Source organism: Triticum dicoccoides, chromosome 2B, assembly GCF_002162155.2.
Source record: "Triticum dicoccoides isolate Atlit2015 ecotype Zavitan chromosome 2B, WEW_v2.0, whole genome shotgun sequence".
Lineage (NCBI taxonomy): Eukaryota > Viridiplantae > Streptophyta > Magnoliopsida > Poales > Poaceae > Triticum > Triticum dicoccoides.
Window position 1 is genome coordinate 800,062,471 of NC_041383.1, and position 16,086 is coordinate 800,078,556.

Below are 16,086 nucleotides of genomic sequence, written 5' to 3' on the forward strand. Positions count from 1 at the left end.
TACAGTTCATCGGATTTTGATTTGCCTAACAGAATAATCCACTACCTTCTATGGCTTACATTTAGCATGGCGCAAACCGCAGACTGAACCAATCAAACATATGATTACATTCGATTTACAACCGTCGAGTCCAAATGATTTCAACATCTGCCAGACTACCACTCTGCCTCCTGCAGTTGGATCTTCTAAAGACTTGTCTGCTGGGTAGGTATATTCAGGCCTTCCTCACATGAAGGAGCATGTGGTACAGACAAGTAGCACCTTCTCTTCTTTCCAGATGGTCACTTCCCTTGGATCATTTTTGCTTGCGGAGGAACTCCCGCATTTCTCTGTGGAACTCCCCACTCACTATCAACCGCATCTTCTTCGCGTCCTCCCACAACAAGAACTAGTTATCCCTTGCGTGGTCACAACATTGGTCAAACATGTCCTACGCAAATAAGCGGCACCCAGATGTAAGTATAGTGGTAATCAGACTACTAGAGTATAGGATTTCAAATGTGTCCAAGCACCGTCCATCTGCAAGGAGCTGGAAGGGTTTGATGGGTGAAGGGTTTATTAATCCAACAGTCCCAACTCAATGGTTGTGGGTCGGTTGGTTTCTAACTTGAGGGTCATTCGACCATTTTTGGTTTTGGGCCTTGTGACGCCATATACCTCGATCGATCTCCAAATATGACAATCGCCGCCGTCACAAAGAGGTCACCCACTAGATTTAGTGAAAGAAAGTGAGCAAGTGTCATCCCAACTAAATTAATTCTCTTGTCATCACATGAATATGCAACCAAAAGACATGTCACGCCTCTTTTGAAGCATGCCTGATAGAACAAAATTTCATAGAATTTCTTCTTTCAATTGTTATTTTTTTGTCATGTAGTTCCTCTAGTCTTTTTGTTGTTTGTGCGCGATATAAAACAGTCCATCTCTTATATATGTGAAATACTTTCTATTAGTAATAATACTGAAAAAATGCATCTATTCTAGTGGTGACTATACTAAAAAATGGTGTTCATGTACCTAATGAAAATATATAGTGCATGTAGTACATATCAGGCTCCGTATAATAATCAAAGTATTGGCAGCATGGTCGCAAGGTCATAAGCAATTTATATCCAAGACTAGACGGATGGATACCTTGGATCTCAGCCGATGGAAAACTTACTGCATACTGCAAACCCTGGGCGCCTCGGGCACAACAAACTGTGTCCACAACATATAAGGATACAAGTATCATGTAACCACAAATACACGTTCTAAATAGTAGTTTTCCATCATATGGTGTTCTAACTTTTAGTTTTAAGTTTCTAAATCAGTTCACAGATATTTTTAACGATTTATTAGTACGTCAGCTAGCCCATGTAGTAGCACAGGTTGATAATTTGTGCCATTCGAAGACCGAATAGTACGTGGAGGATCTCCTCCTGCTGCTCCTGCTGCTGCTTGAGGGCCTTGCGGAGGATCTTGGCGCTAATGGAGGAGGGCATGAACTCCTCCTCCTCGGCCTGGTGGCGTTTGGCGGCGCCGGAGCGACGGTGCTTCCCGGTGTCGGCTACCGCGTCGGCGTCGGTGCCGAGCGGCTGCCCTTGGGCTGCTTCTTGGAGGACTTGTGCTTCTTGCCGGTCATGGCCGCTGGCTCGGGCCTCGGTGGTCTTCTGCCGGGTAGGAGGCGGGGCGGCGGGGGACGGAGGTGGGGAGGGAGACGGCAGCACTGTGTAGTAAAACCCTAGAGGAGGAAGGAGGATGGCGGATTGGCGGGTTTTGTTTCTATGGACTTGTGGAGGCCTCGCTCGTCATTGCTAGGCCTGCTTGCTTCTTCTCCTTGCTTAAGGGGCTGACCTATCATGTCATACTCAGGAGACTGGCCGAACAATGCCTCAGATTTTTTTTGAATGATTTGAAGATTGCTTGAACAATGCATCAGTTAAATGTGCTATTTTTAAAAGGGAAAACAGAATACAGAGGTACACTCCGCCAATCCACGAGCGTGTTAAGATCATATTTCAGTTACTGGTTATAGTTGCTTTTAGCTAATTCAAGTTTGGCATCACAAATCTTTGCCATCCGAGTATATTTTGTCTTGGAAGTCAGTAAATTCCAATGAGTCATCAGTTGATACAAGTGATAGACAAAATTGGGAGAAGCTCATCCACTATATATGCTTTATTCCGTCAGTTCACATTGTAAAAAGGGTACTTAGGATTTCTTATTGTCTTGATTCAAATGATGTTCTATATATCCCATTGACACTTCTATAAATCCAATGTCGGTGTTTCTCCAAAAAGAAAACAAATGATTGCTTGTTATGCCTTCAAATATAATGAACATTCAGTATATATGCAAGTAGCCACCTTCGTCATGTAAGTGCCTTATTTTTGAAATATATAATTGTGCATTTAAGTCAGATCTATATTATCTAGGTAGATGACTAGGATCTCTCTAGAAGTTCCAACTAGAAGACAAACCGACATTATGAGAGAAAAGGTCTACTTATTAGTTTCAACTATAAAAAATATGACTAATAAGGCAGATTCCTTCAAATATTCAAATACCCTGCTGATGATTTTTTTATTAATCCAACAGTCCCAACATCAATCACTATGGATCGGTAGGTTTCTAACTTGAGGGTCATTGTGATCCATTTTTGGTTTTTGTCCTTGTGATGCCATGCCTCGGTAGGTCTCCAAATATGAAATTCGCTGCAGTCACAAAGAGGTTATTCACTAGATTTAGTGAAAGATGATGAGCAAGTGTCATCCCAACTGAATAAATTCTGTAGTCATTACATGAATCTGCAACCAAAAGACATGTCACACCTCTTCTGAAGCATGCATGATAAAACAAAATTTCATAGAATTTCTTCTTTCAAAAGTTAATTGTTTGTCATGTAGTTCCTCTAGTCGTTTGTTTGTTTGTGCGTCATATCAAACAGTCCATCTCTTATATATGTGAAAACTTTCTATTAGTAATAATACTAAATAAATGGATCTCTTCTAGTGGTAACTATACAAAAAAATTGCGTTCATGTACCCAGTGAAAATATTTAATGCAAGTAGTACATATCAGCTATGTATAACAATCGAAGTATTGGCACCATGGTCGCGAGGTAATAAGCAATTTATATCTAAGGCTATGCGGATGGATATCTTGGATCTCAGCCGATGGAAAACTTACTGCATACTGCAAACCCTGCGCTTCGGGCACAAAAAACTGTGTCCACAACAGTTAAGGATACGTGTATCACGTAACCACAAATACACGTTCTAAATAGTAGTTTTCCGTCATATGGTGTTCTAAGTTTTAGTTTTAAGTTTCAAAATATGTTCACAAATATTTTTAATGATTTATAGTATGTCAGCTACCCCCATGCAGATGCACGGGATGATAACTAGTGCCATACTAAGACTAAATAGCACCACAATACCGGCCATGGATGGATGTAGTGAACTATGCATTTATTTTAGGCTGATGTGATTACTACCTCCTACAGTTGTATGTTGATGGGGTAAACACGCCACAAGAGATTTTGGTATAGATAATAGAGTATTGATCGCATGCCTTTTACACATGTAATTTCAAGTAAATAAAATATAATACACAGTTGTAGGTTCAACCAAAATTAGAAATCTCTCCGCGTAATAATAGTACAAAGCCCTTGATTATAGTATAATAGTACATCTCTCTTCGGGGCACATATGAATCTTAAAATAAACATAAATTTACTTGTCTAAAAGCTAGATAGAAAGGTGACACAATGGATATATTTCTCAAAGAATCAACCTTCTAGCATGCTTGCCATGGTAAACTACATGTAAAAGATGATTTAACTTGACATAGAGTCCATCACAGATTTGATGTCATTAGCGATATTCTTGGCATCTGTTGCAATACCAGTTAATCCTCTCCTCTCCAACCCAGCACAGTAGAGCCCATTTTCACCTTTCCAATGATTCGGATATTTTTGGATGGGCAGTCCGTTGCCATTTAACATGCTCTCACCATTCTGGATTAAAAACACATAGACCTTGTCAGCAGATTTAATAATGGTTACACCAAGAAAACAAACTCAGACATGTTCAAACACAAGCTATATTACCTTGAGCCACATATTTGCCGTGCTTTTGTATCCAGTTGCAAACACAATTGCATCAAATGACATTCTTTTACTGCATTGAAATTTAACTATGTTGCCCTTGATCTTACTAATGCTCCCTTGAACCTTTAGGAGATAAAAATACATTGATAACTTGGCATATCAAATCAACATATGTTATAAATTTATGTCATGTCAATGACATACTTACTTTGATGATGCCTTTTTTGATCAATCCAACAGTCCCAACATCAATTACTGCAGATCGGCCTGTTTCTGATTTGAGGGTCATTGGACCCATTTTTGGCCTTGTGATGCCATGCTGTGACAGGTCTCCAAATATTAAATACGCTGCCATCACAAGGAGTTTATCCACTAGATTCAATGGAAGACGGTGAGCAAGTGTCATCCCCAAACGAATTAATTCCTTTGTCATTACATGAATCTGCAACAACAAAACGCGTCACACCTCTTTTGAAGTATGCATGATAAATAAATTTTCATAGAATTTCATCTTTCAAGAAATAAATTTTTGTCATGTGGTTCCTCTAGTCTTTCAGTTGTTTGTGTGTGATATAAAATAGTCCATCTCTTTTTCTATGTGAAATACTTCCTATTAGTAAAACACTGAAAATTGCATCTCTTCTACTAATAACTATACTAGGAATTTGCGTTCATGCACCCAGTGAAAATATATAGTGCACGTACGTATCGGGCTTCGTATAACAATCGATGTGTTGGCACCATGGGTCGCAAGGTCATAAGCAATTTCCATCCCGGAGTTGCCAGATCCAATGACCAATACATTCCTGCCAGAGTAGCTCTTGCCTGACTTGTAGCTTGAGGAGTGGATAACATCACCTGGAAAGTTTTCCAGTCCAGGGAACATTGGAATATTCTCTGCACTATTCTCACCACTTGCCACAACAAGAAACTTCGCCATGATCTTGACTGTGGTGCACTTTGACATGTCCTTTGCCACAATGGACCAACATTTTTCATCATTGTCATATGTGGATGACTCCACGCTGGTGAGATACTTTGGTTGAATGTTGAAACGCTCAACATAGTCATCCAAGTACTTCACAAACAAGGTTTTTGGTATGTATGTTGGTGCATCTACAGGGTATGACATGTGTGGCAACTCACAGAACTCCTTTGCGAGATGCATCTTGTGGCGATCATACGCGCGGTTGCGCCAGAGTGACGCGCTACAGCTCTCGCGCTCGACGATGGCATAAGGAATTGAGAATTGGCTAAGGCATGCTGCCGTTGCGAGGCCTGCTGGCCCAGCACCAACAATCAACACTGTAACACCCTCCATTTCAAAGAGAAGACTTGACAAAGTTGTGGGATAAGTTCGGTGGTAGTCCAGTGTTTGTCTGTTTGCTCGATGAACTTTGGAGGACATGCTCGTGTATGGGGGCATATATATACTGGCATCCTTCATGGGCCAATCAGTTTTATGGATTGAGGGATGAAAAAGGTAAATATTTATTGAGGCCTAATCCTAGTGTGTAGGAGTATTTCCATCTAAAAATGGAGCCGTTGTTGGTTGTGAAAGCGTGTACTTATACAAAATAGGTAGGAAACACACCGTTGATCGATTGTTGGTATTGGAAACTTATCGACCATCTTTTTTATGTGTAGATTAAAGATTCTTCATGCTTCTTTCCTTTCGCATCGTCACCAATGACAATTACTACTCTAATAATATTCAAGTGTTTCTTCCTCTTTGTATATGATATAGGATATGATAAGGATAAGTCTGATTTCCAAACACACATTTATAGGCAAAGTCCTATTTCATTTTCTCTAGTTAATATAATGTGGATGACAAAAGGAAACAATCATCTCAGAAGGATTTGTTACCAACCATGTTAACCGGTTTTGTCCGCTAGTTTTGCCTCCGGTTCAGTTGTAAGACAGTCAGTTTTGGTTTTGCCTCCAGTTGAGTTGACGACCATTGCCATACCTTTGGTGTCAACACAATGAGCCGTTCGATGTTGTGAACAAAAAAAGTGGAACTTTAGTTCAAATATTTGAAACCAGTTTTTTAAATATAAATTTGTTTCTATACTGAACACTCGTTTAATGTGAGGCCATATTTCAACTTTGGTATATTCATATTGTCCTATGCCTGAACATAATTGAACGCTCATTGTATTTTTAACTCTACACACCAGAGTGTGGATATATTTTGTTAAAAAGATAATAAACAAATTTACTGAAAATCAAAATTGTCAATCCTGTCTGGATGCGGTTTTGCAAACATGTCTGGTTCCAAACTGACTGACACAGATTAATCACAATTGTACGCAACTTGAAGTGGATCACGTACAGTTCATCGGATTTTGATTTGCCTAACAGAATAATCCACTACCTTCTGTGGCTTACATTTAGCATGGCGCAAACCACAGACTGAACCTATCAAACATATGATTACATTCGATTTACAACCGTCGAGTCCAAATGATTTCAACATCTGCCAGACTACCACTCTGCCTCCTGTAGTTGGATCTTCTAAAGACTTGTCTGCTGGGTAGGTATATCAGGCCTTCCTCACATGAAGGAGCATGTGGTACATACAAGTAGCACCTTCTCTTCTTTCCAGATGCTCACTTCCCTTGGATCATTTTTGCTTGCGGAGGAACTCCCGCATTTCTCTGTGGAACTCCCCACTCACTATCAACCGCATCTTCTTTACGTCCTCCCACAACAAGAACTAGTTATCCCTTGCGTGGTCACAACACTGGTCAAACATGTCCTACGCAATTAAGCGGCACCCAGATGTAAGTATAGTGGTAATCAGACTACTAGAGTATAGGTTTTCAAATGTGTCCAAGCACCGTCCATCCGCAAGGAGCTGGAAGGGTTTGATGGGTGAAGGGTTTATTAATCCAACAGTCCCAACTCAGTGGTTGTGGGTCGGTTGGTTTCTAACTTGAGGGTCATTCGACCATTTTTGGTTTTGGGCCTTGTGACGCCATATACCTCGATCGATCTCCAAATATGACATTCGCCGCCATCACAAAGAGGTCACCCACTAGATTTAGTGAAAGAAAGTTAGCAAGTGTCATCCCAACTAAATTAATTCTCTTGTCATCACATGAATATGCAACCAAAAGACATGTCACGCCTCTTTTGAAGCATGCCTGATAGAACAAAATTTCATAGAATTTCTTCTTTCAATTGTTATTTTTTTGTCATGTAGTTCCTCTAGTCTTTTTGTTGTTTGTGCGTGATATAAAACAGTCCATCTCTTATATATGTGAAATACTTTCTGTTAGTAATAATACTGAAAAATGCATCTATTCTAGTGGTGACTATACTAAAAAATGGTGTTCATGTACCTAATGAAAATATATAGTGCATGTAGTACATATCAGGCTCCGTATAATAATCGAAGTATTGGCACCATGGTCGCAAGGTCATAAGCAATTTATATCCAAGACTAGACGGATGGATACCTTGGATCTCAGCCGATGGAAAACTTACTGCATACTGCAAACCCTGGGCGCCTCGGGCATAACAAACTGTGTCCACAACATATAAGGATACAAGTATCATGTAACCACAAATACACGTTCTAAATAGTAGTTTTCCATCATATGGTGTTCTAACTTTTAGTTTTAAGTTTCTAAATCAGTTCACAGATATTTTTAACGATTTATTAGTATGTCAGCTCGCCCATGTAGTAGCACAGGTTGATAATTTGTGCCATTCGAAGACCGAATAGTACGTGGAGGATCTCCTCCTGTTGCTCCTGCTGCGGCTTGAGAGCCTTGCGGAGGATCTTGGCGCTGATGGAGGAGGGCATGAACTCCTCCTCCTCGGCTTGGTGGCGTTTGGCGGCGCCGGAGAGACGACGCTTCCCGGTGTCGGCCACCGCGTCGGCGTCGGCGCCGAGCGGCTGCCCTTGGGCTGCTTCTTGGAGGACTTGTGCTTCTTGCTGGTCATGGCCGCTGGCTCGCGCCTCGGTGGTGGTCTGCCGGGTAGGAGGCGGGGCGGCGGGGGACGGAGGTGGGGAGGGAGACGGCAGCACTGTGTAGTAAAACCCTAGAGGAGGAAGGAGGATGGCGGATTGGCGGGTTTTGTTTCTGTGGACTTGTGGAGGCCTCGCTCGTCATTGCTAAGCCTGCTTGCTTCTTCTCCTTGCTTAAGGGGCCGACCTATCATGTCATACTCAGGAGACTGGCCGAACAATGCCTCAGATTTTTTGGAATGATTTGAAGATTGCTTGAACAATGCATCAGTTAAATGTGCTATTTTTAAAAGGGAAAACAGAATACAGAGGTACACTCCGCCAATCCACGAGCGTGTTAAGATCATATTTCAGTTACTGGTTATAGTTGCTTTTAGCTAATTCAAGTTTGGCATCAGCAATCTTTGCCATCCGAGTATATTTTGTCTTGGAAGTCAGTAAATTCCAATGAGTCATCGGTTGATACAAGTGATAGACAAAACTGGGAGAAGCTCATCCACTATATATGCTTTATTCCGTCAGTTCACATTGTAAAAAGGGTACTTAGGATTTCTTATTGTCTTGATTCAAATGATGTTCTATATATCCCATTGACACTTCTATAAATCCAACGTCGGTGTTTCTCCAAAAAGAAAACAAATGATTGCTTGTTATGCCTTCAAATATAATGAACATTCAGTATATATGCAAGTAGCCACCTTCTTCGTCATGTAAGTGCCTTATTTTTGAAATATATAATTGCGCATTTAAGTCAGATCTATATTATCTAGGTAGATGACTAGGATCTCTCTAGAAGTGCCAACTAGAAAACAAACCGACATTATAAGAGAAAAGGTCTACTTATTAGTTTCAACTATAAAAAATATGACTAATAAGGCAGATTCCTTCAAATATTCAAATACCCTGCTGATGACTTTTTTTATTAATCCAACAGTACCAACATCAATCACTATGGATCGGTAGGTTTCTAACTTGAGGGTCATTGTGATCCATTTTTGGTTTTGGTCCTTGTGATGCCATGCCTCGATAGGTCTCCAAATATGAAATTCGCTGCAGTCACAAAGAGGTTATTCACTAGATTTAGTGAAAGATGATGAGCAAGTGTCATCCCAACTGAATAAATTCTGTAGTCATTACATGAATCTGCAACCAAAAGACATGTCACACCTCTTCTGAAGCATGCATGATAAAACAAAATTTCATAGAATTTCTTCTTTCAAAAGTTAATTGTTTGTCATGTAGTTCCTCTAGTCGTTTGTTTGTTTGTGCGTCATATCAAACAGTCCATCTCTTATATATGTGAAAACTTTCTATTAGTAATAATACTAAAAAAATGGATCTCTTGCAGTGGTAACTATACTAAAAAATTGCGTTCATGTACCCAGTGAAAATATTTAGTGCAAGTAGTACATATCAGCCTTCGTATAACAATCAAAGTATTGGCACCATGGTCGCAAGGTAATAAGAAATTTATATCTAAGGCTATGCGGATGGATACCTTGGATCTCAGCCAATGGAAAACTTACTACATACTGCAAACCTTGTGCTTCGGGCACAAAAAACTGTGTCCACAACACTTAAGGATACGTGTATCACGTAACCACAAATACACGTTCTAAATAGTAGTTTTCCGTCATATGGTGTTCTAAGTTTTATTTTTAAGTTTCAAAATATGTTCACAAATATTTTTAATGATTTATAGTATGTCAGCTACCCCCATGCAGATGCACGGGATGATAACTAGTGCCATACTAAGACTAAATAGCACCACAGTACCGGCCATGGATGGATGTAGTGAACTATGCATTTATTTTAGGCTGATGTGATTACTACCTCCTACAGTTGTATGTTGATGGGGTAAACACGCCACAAGAGATTTTGGTATAGATAATAGAGTATTGATCGCATGCCTTTTACACATGTAATTTCAAGTAAATAAAATATAATACACAGTTGTAGGTTCAACCAAAATTAGAAATCTCTCCGCGTAATGATAGTATAAAGCCCTTGATTATAGTATAATAGTACATCTCTCTTCGGGGCACATATGAATCTTAAAATAAACATAAATTTACTTGTCTAAAAGCTAGATAGAAAGGTGACACAATGGATATATTTCTCAAAGAATCAACCTTCTAGCATGCTTGCCATGGTAAACTACATGTAAAAGATGATTTAACTTGACATAGAGTCCATCACAGATTTGATGTCATTAGCGATATTCTTGGCATCTATTGCAATACCAGCTAATCCTCTCCTCGCCAACCCAGCACAGTAGAGCCCATTTTCACCTTTCCAATGATTCGGATATTTTTGGATGGGCAGTCCGTTGCCATTTAACATGCTCTCACCATTCTGGATTAAAAACACATAGACCTTGTCAGCAGATTTAATAATGGTTACACCAAGAAAACAAACTCAGACATGTTCAAACACAAGCTATATTACCTTGAGCCACATATTTGCCGTGCTTTTGTATCCAGTTGCAAACACAATTGCATCAAATGACATTCTTTTACTGCATTGAAATTTAACTATGTTGCCCTTGATCTTACTAATGCTCCCTTGAACCTTTAGGAGATAAAAATACATAGATAACTTGGCATATCAAATCAACATATGTTATAAATTTATGTCATGTCAATGACATACTTACTTTGATGATGCCTTTTTTGATCAATCCAACAGTCCTAACATCAATTACGGCAGATCGGCCTGTTTCTGATTTGAGGGTCATTGGACCCATTGTTGGCCTTGTGATGCCATGCTGTGACAGGTCTCCAAATATTAAATACGCTGCCATCACAAGGAGTTTATCCACTAGATTCAATGGAAGACGGTGAGCAAGTGTCATCCCCAAACGAATTAATTCCTTTGTCATTACATGAATCTGCAACAACAAAACACGTCACACCTCTTTTGAAGTATGCATGATAAATAAATTTTCATAGAATTTCTTCTTTCAAGAAATAAATTTTTGTCATGTGGTTCCTCTAGTCTTTCAGTTGTTTGTGTGTGATATAAAATAGTCCATCTCTTTTTCTATGTGAAATACTTCCTATTAGTAAAACACTGAAAATTGCATCTCTTCTATTAATAACTATACTAAGAATTTGCGTTCATGCACCCAGTGAAAATATATAGTGCACGTACGTACCGGGCTTCGTATAACAATCGATGTGTTGGCACCATGGGTCGCAAGGTCATAAGCAATTTCCATCCCGGAGTTGCCAGATCCAATGACCAATACATTCTTGCCAGAGTAGCTCTTGCCTGACTTGTAGCTTGAGGAGTGGATAACATCACCTGAAAGTTTTCCAGTCCAGGGAACATTGGAATATTCTCTACACTATTCTCACCACTTGCCACAACAAGAAACTTCGCCATGAACTTGAATGTGGTGCACTTTGACATGTCCTTTGCCACAATGGACCAACATTTTTCATCATTGTCATATGTGGATGACTCCACGCTGGTGAGATACTTTGGTTGAATGTTGAAATGCTCAACATAGTCATCCAAGTACTTCACAAACAAGGTTTTTGGTATGTATGTTGGTGCATCTACAGGGTATGACATGTGTGTCAACTCACAGAACTCCTTTGCGAGATGCAGCTTGAGGCGATCATACACGCGGTTGCGCAAGAGTGACGCGCTACAGCTCTCCCGCACGATGATGGCATAAGAAATTGAGAATTGGCTAAGGCATGCTGCCGTTGCGAGGCCTGCTGGCCCAGCACCAACAATCAAGACTGTAACACCCTCCATTTCAAAGAGAAGACTTGACAAAGTTGTGGGATAAGTTCGGTGGTAGTCCAGTGTTTGTGTGTTTGCTCGCTGAACTTTGGAGGACATGCTCGTGTATGGGGGCATATATATACTGGCATCCTTCATGGGCCAATCAGTTTTATGGATTGAGGGATGAAAAAGGTAAATATTTATTGAGGCCTAATCCTAGTGTGTAGGAGTATTTCCATCTAAAAATGGAGCCATTGTTGGTTGTGAAAGCGTGTACTTATACAAAATAGGTAGGAAACACACCGTTGATCGATTGTTGGTATTGGAAACTTATCGACCATCTTTTTTATGTGTAGATTAAAGATTCTTCATGCTTCTTTCCTTTCGCATCGTCACCAATGACAATTACTACTCTAATAATATTCAAGTGTTTCTTCCTCTTTGTATATGATATAGGATATGATAAGGATAAGTCTGATTTCCAAACACACATTTATAGGCAAAGTCCTATTTCATTTTCTCTAGTTAATATAATGTGGATGACAAAAGGAAACAATCATCTCAGAAGGATTTGTTACCAACCATGTTAACCGGTTTTGTCGGCTAGTTTTGCCTCCGGTTCAGTTGTAAGACAGTCAGTTTTGGTTTTGCCTCCGGTTGAGTTGACGACCATTGCCATACCTTTGGTGTCAACACAATGAGCCGTTCGATGTTGTGCACAAAAAAAGTGGAACTTTAGTTCAAATATTTGAAACCAGTTTTTTAAATATAAATTTGTTTCTATACTGAACACTCGTTTAATGTGAGGCCATATTTCAACTTTGGTATATTCATAATGTCCTATGCCTGAACATAATTGAACGCTCATTGTATTTTTAACTCTACACACCAGAGTTTGGATATATTTTATTAGAAAGATAATAAACAAATTTACTGAAAATCAAAATTGTCAATCCTGTCTGGATGCGGTTTTGCAAACATGTCTGGTTCCAAACTGACTGACACAGATTAATGACAATTGTACGCAACTTGAAGTGGATCACGTACAGTTCATCGGATTTTGATTTGCCTAACAGAATAATCCACTACCTTCCGTGGCTTACATTTAGCATGGCGCAAACCGCAGACTGAACCTATCAAACATATGATTACATTCGATTTAGAACCGTCGAGTCCAAATGATTTCAACATCTGCCAGACTACCACTCTGCCTCCTTCAGTTGGATCTTCTAAAGACTTGTCTGCTGGGTAGGTATATTCAGGCCTTCCTCACATGAAGGAGCATGTGGTACAGACAAGTAGCACCTTCTCTTCTTTCCAGATGGTCACTTCCCTTGGATCATTTTTGCTTGCGGAGGAACTCCCGCATTTCTCTGTGGAACTCCCCACTCACTATCAACCGCATCTTCTTCGCGTCCTCCCACAACAAGAACTAGTTATCCCTTGCGTGGTCACAACATTGGTCAAACATGTCCTACGCAAATAAGCGGCACCCAGATGTAAGTATAGTGGTAATCAGACTACTAGAGTATAGGTTTTCAAATGTGTCCAAGCACCGTTCATCCGCAAGGAGCTGGAAGGGTTTGATGGGTGAAGGGTTTATTGAGCCAACAGTCCCAACTCAATGGTTGTGGGTCGGTTGGTTTCTAACTTGAGGGTCATTCGACCATTTTTGGTTTTGGGCCTTGTGACGCCATATACCTCGATCGATCTCCAAATATGACATTCGCCGCCGTCACAAAGAGGTCACCCACTAGATTTAGTGAAAGAAAGTGAGCAAGTGTCATCCCAACTAAATTAATTCTCTTGTCATCACATGAATATGCAACCAAAAGACATGTCACGCCTCTTTTGAAGCATGCCTGATAGAACAAAATTTCATAGAATTTCTTCTTTCAATTGTTATTTTTTTGTCATGTAGTTCCTCTAGTCTTTTTGTTGTTTTTGCGTGATATAAAACAGTCCATCTCTTATATATGTGAAATACTTTCTATTAGTAATAATACTGAAAAATGCATCAATTCTAGTGGTGACTATACTAAAAAATGGTGTTCATGTACCTAATGAAAATATATAGTGCATGTAGTACATATCAGGCTCCATATAATAATCGAAGTATTGGCACCATGGTCGCAAGGTCATAAGCAATTTATATCCAAGACTAGACGGATGGATACCTTGGATCTCAGCCGATGGAAAACTTACTGCATACTGCAAACCCTGGGCGCCTCGGGCACAACAAACTGTGTCCACAACATATAAGGATACAAGTATCATGTAACCACAAATACATGTTCTAAATAGTAGTTTTCCGTCATATGGTGTTCTAACTTTTAGTTTTAAGTTTCTAAATCAGTTCACAGATATTTTTAATGATTTATTAGTACGTCAGCTAGCCCATGTAGTAGCACAGGTTGATAATTTGTGCCATTCGAAGACTGAATAGTACATGGAGGATCTCCTCCTGCTGTTTGAGGGCCTTGCGGAGGATCTTGGCGCTGATGGAGGAGGGCACAAACTCCTCCTCCTCGGCCTGGTGGCGTTTGGCGGCGCCGGAGCGACGACGCTTCCCGGTGTCGGCCACCGTGTCGGCGTCGGCGCCGAGCGGCTTCCCTTGGGCTGCTTCTTGGAGGACTTGTGCTTCTTGCCGGTCATGGCCGCTGGCTCGGGCCTCGGTGGTGGTCTGCCGGGTAGGAGGCAGGGCGGCGGGGGATGGAGGTGGGGAGGGAGATGGCAGCACTGTGTAGTAAAACCCTAGAGGAGGAAGGAGGATGGCGGATTGGCGGGTTTTGTTTCTGTGGACTTGTGGAGGCCTCGCTCGTCATTCCTGGGCCTGCTTGCTTCTTCTCCTTGCTTAAGGGGCCGGCCTATCATGTCATACTCAGGAGACTGGCCGAATAATGCCTCAGATTTTTTTTGAATGATTTGAAGATTGCTCGAACAATGCATCAGTTAAATGTGCTATTTTTTAAAAGGGAAAACATAATACAGAGGTACACTCCGCCAATCCACGAGCGTGTTAAGATCATATTTCAGTTACTGGTTATAGTTGCTTTTAGCTAATTCAAGTTTGGCATCAGCAATCTTTGCCATCCGAGTATATTTTGTCCTGGAAGTCAGTAAATTCCAATGAGTCATCGGTTGATACAAGTGTTAGAAAAAACTGGGAGAAGCTCATCCACTATATATGCTTTATTCCATCAGTTGACATTGTAAAATAGGGTACTTAGGATTTCTTATTGTCTTGATTCAAATGATGTTCTATATATCCCATTGACACTTCTATAAATCCAATGTCGGTGTTTCTCCAAAAAGAAAACAAATGATTGCTTGTTATGCCTTCAAATATAATGAACATTCAGTATATATGCAACTAGCCACCTTCTTTGTCATGTAAGTGCCTTATTTTTGAAATATATAATTGTGCATGTAAGTCAGATCTATATTATCTAGGTAGATGACTAGGATCTCTCTAGAAGTGCCAACTAGAAAACAAACCGACATTATGAGAGAAAAGGTGTACTTATTAGTTTCAACTATAAAAAATATGACTAATAAGGCAGATTCCTTCAAATATTCCAAATACTCTGCTGATGATTTTTTTATTAATCCAACAGTCCCAACATCAATCACTATGGATCGGTAGGTTTCTAACTTGAGGGTCATTGTGATCCATTTTTGGTTTTGGTCCTTGTGATGCCATGCCTCGATAGGTCTCCAAATATGAAATTCGCTGCAGTCACAAAGAGGTTATTCACTAGATTTAGTGAAAGATGGTGAGCAAGTGTCATCCCAACTGAATAAATTCTGTAGTCATTACATGAATCTGCAACCAAAAGACATGTCACACCTCTTCTGAAGCATGCATGATAAAACAAAATTTCATAGAATTTCTTCTTTCAAAAGTTAATTGTTTGTCATCTAGTTCCTCTAGTCGTTTGTTTGTTTGTGCGTCATATCAAACAGTCCATCTCTTATATATGTGAAAACTTTCTATTAGTAATAATACTAAAAAAATGGATCTCTTCCAGTGGTAACTTCACTAAAAAATTGCGTTCATGTACCCAGTGAAAATATTTAGTGCAAGTAGTACATATCAGCCTTCGTATAACAATCGAAGTATTGGCACCATGGTCGCGAGGTAATAAGCAATTTATATCTAAGGCTATGCAGATGGATACCTTGGATCTCAGCCGATGGAAAACTTACTGCATACTGCAAACCCTGCGCTTCGGGCACAAAAAACTGTGTCCACAACAGTTAAGGATACGTG

At 40.0% G+C, this 16,086-nt stretch overlaps 2 pseudogenes; both read right to left on the reverse strand.

Moving 5' to 3' along the window:
* Positions 1–3,663: 3,663 nt before the first annotated feature.
* LOC119368878 lies at positions 3,664–5,501 on the reverse strand (annotated as a pseudogene).
* Positions 5,502–10,093: 4,592 nt separating this feature from the next.
* Positions 10,094–11,489, reverse strand: LOC119368879 (annotated as a pseudogene).
* Positions 11,490–16,086: the final 4,597 nt, after the last annotated feature.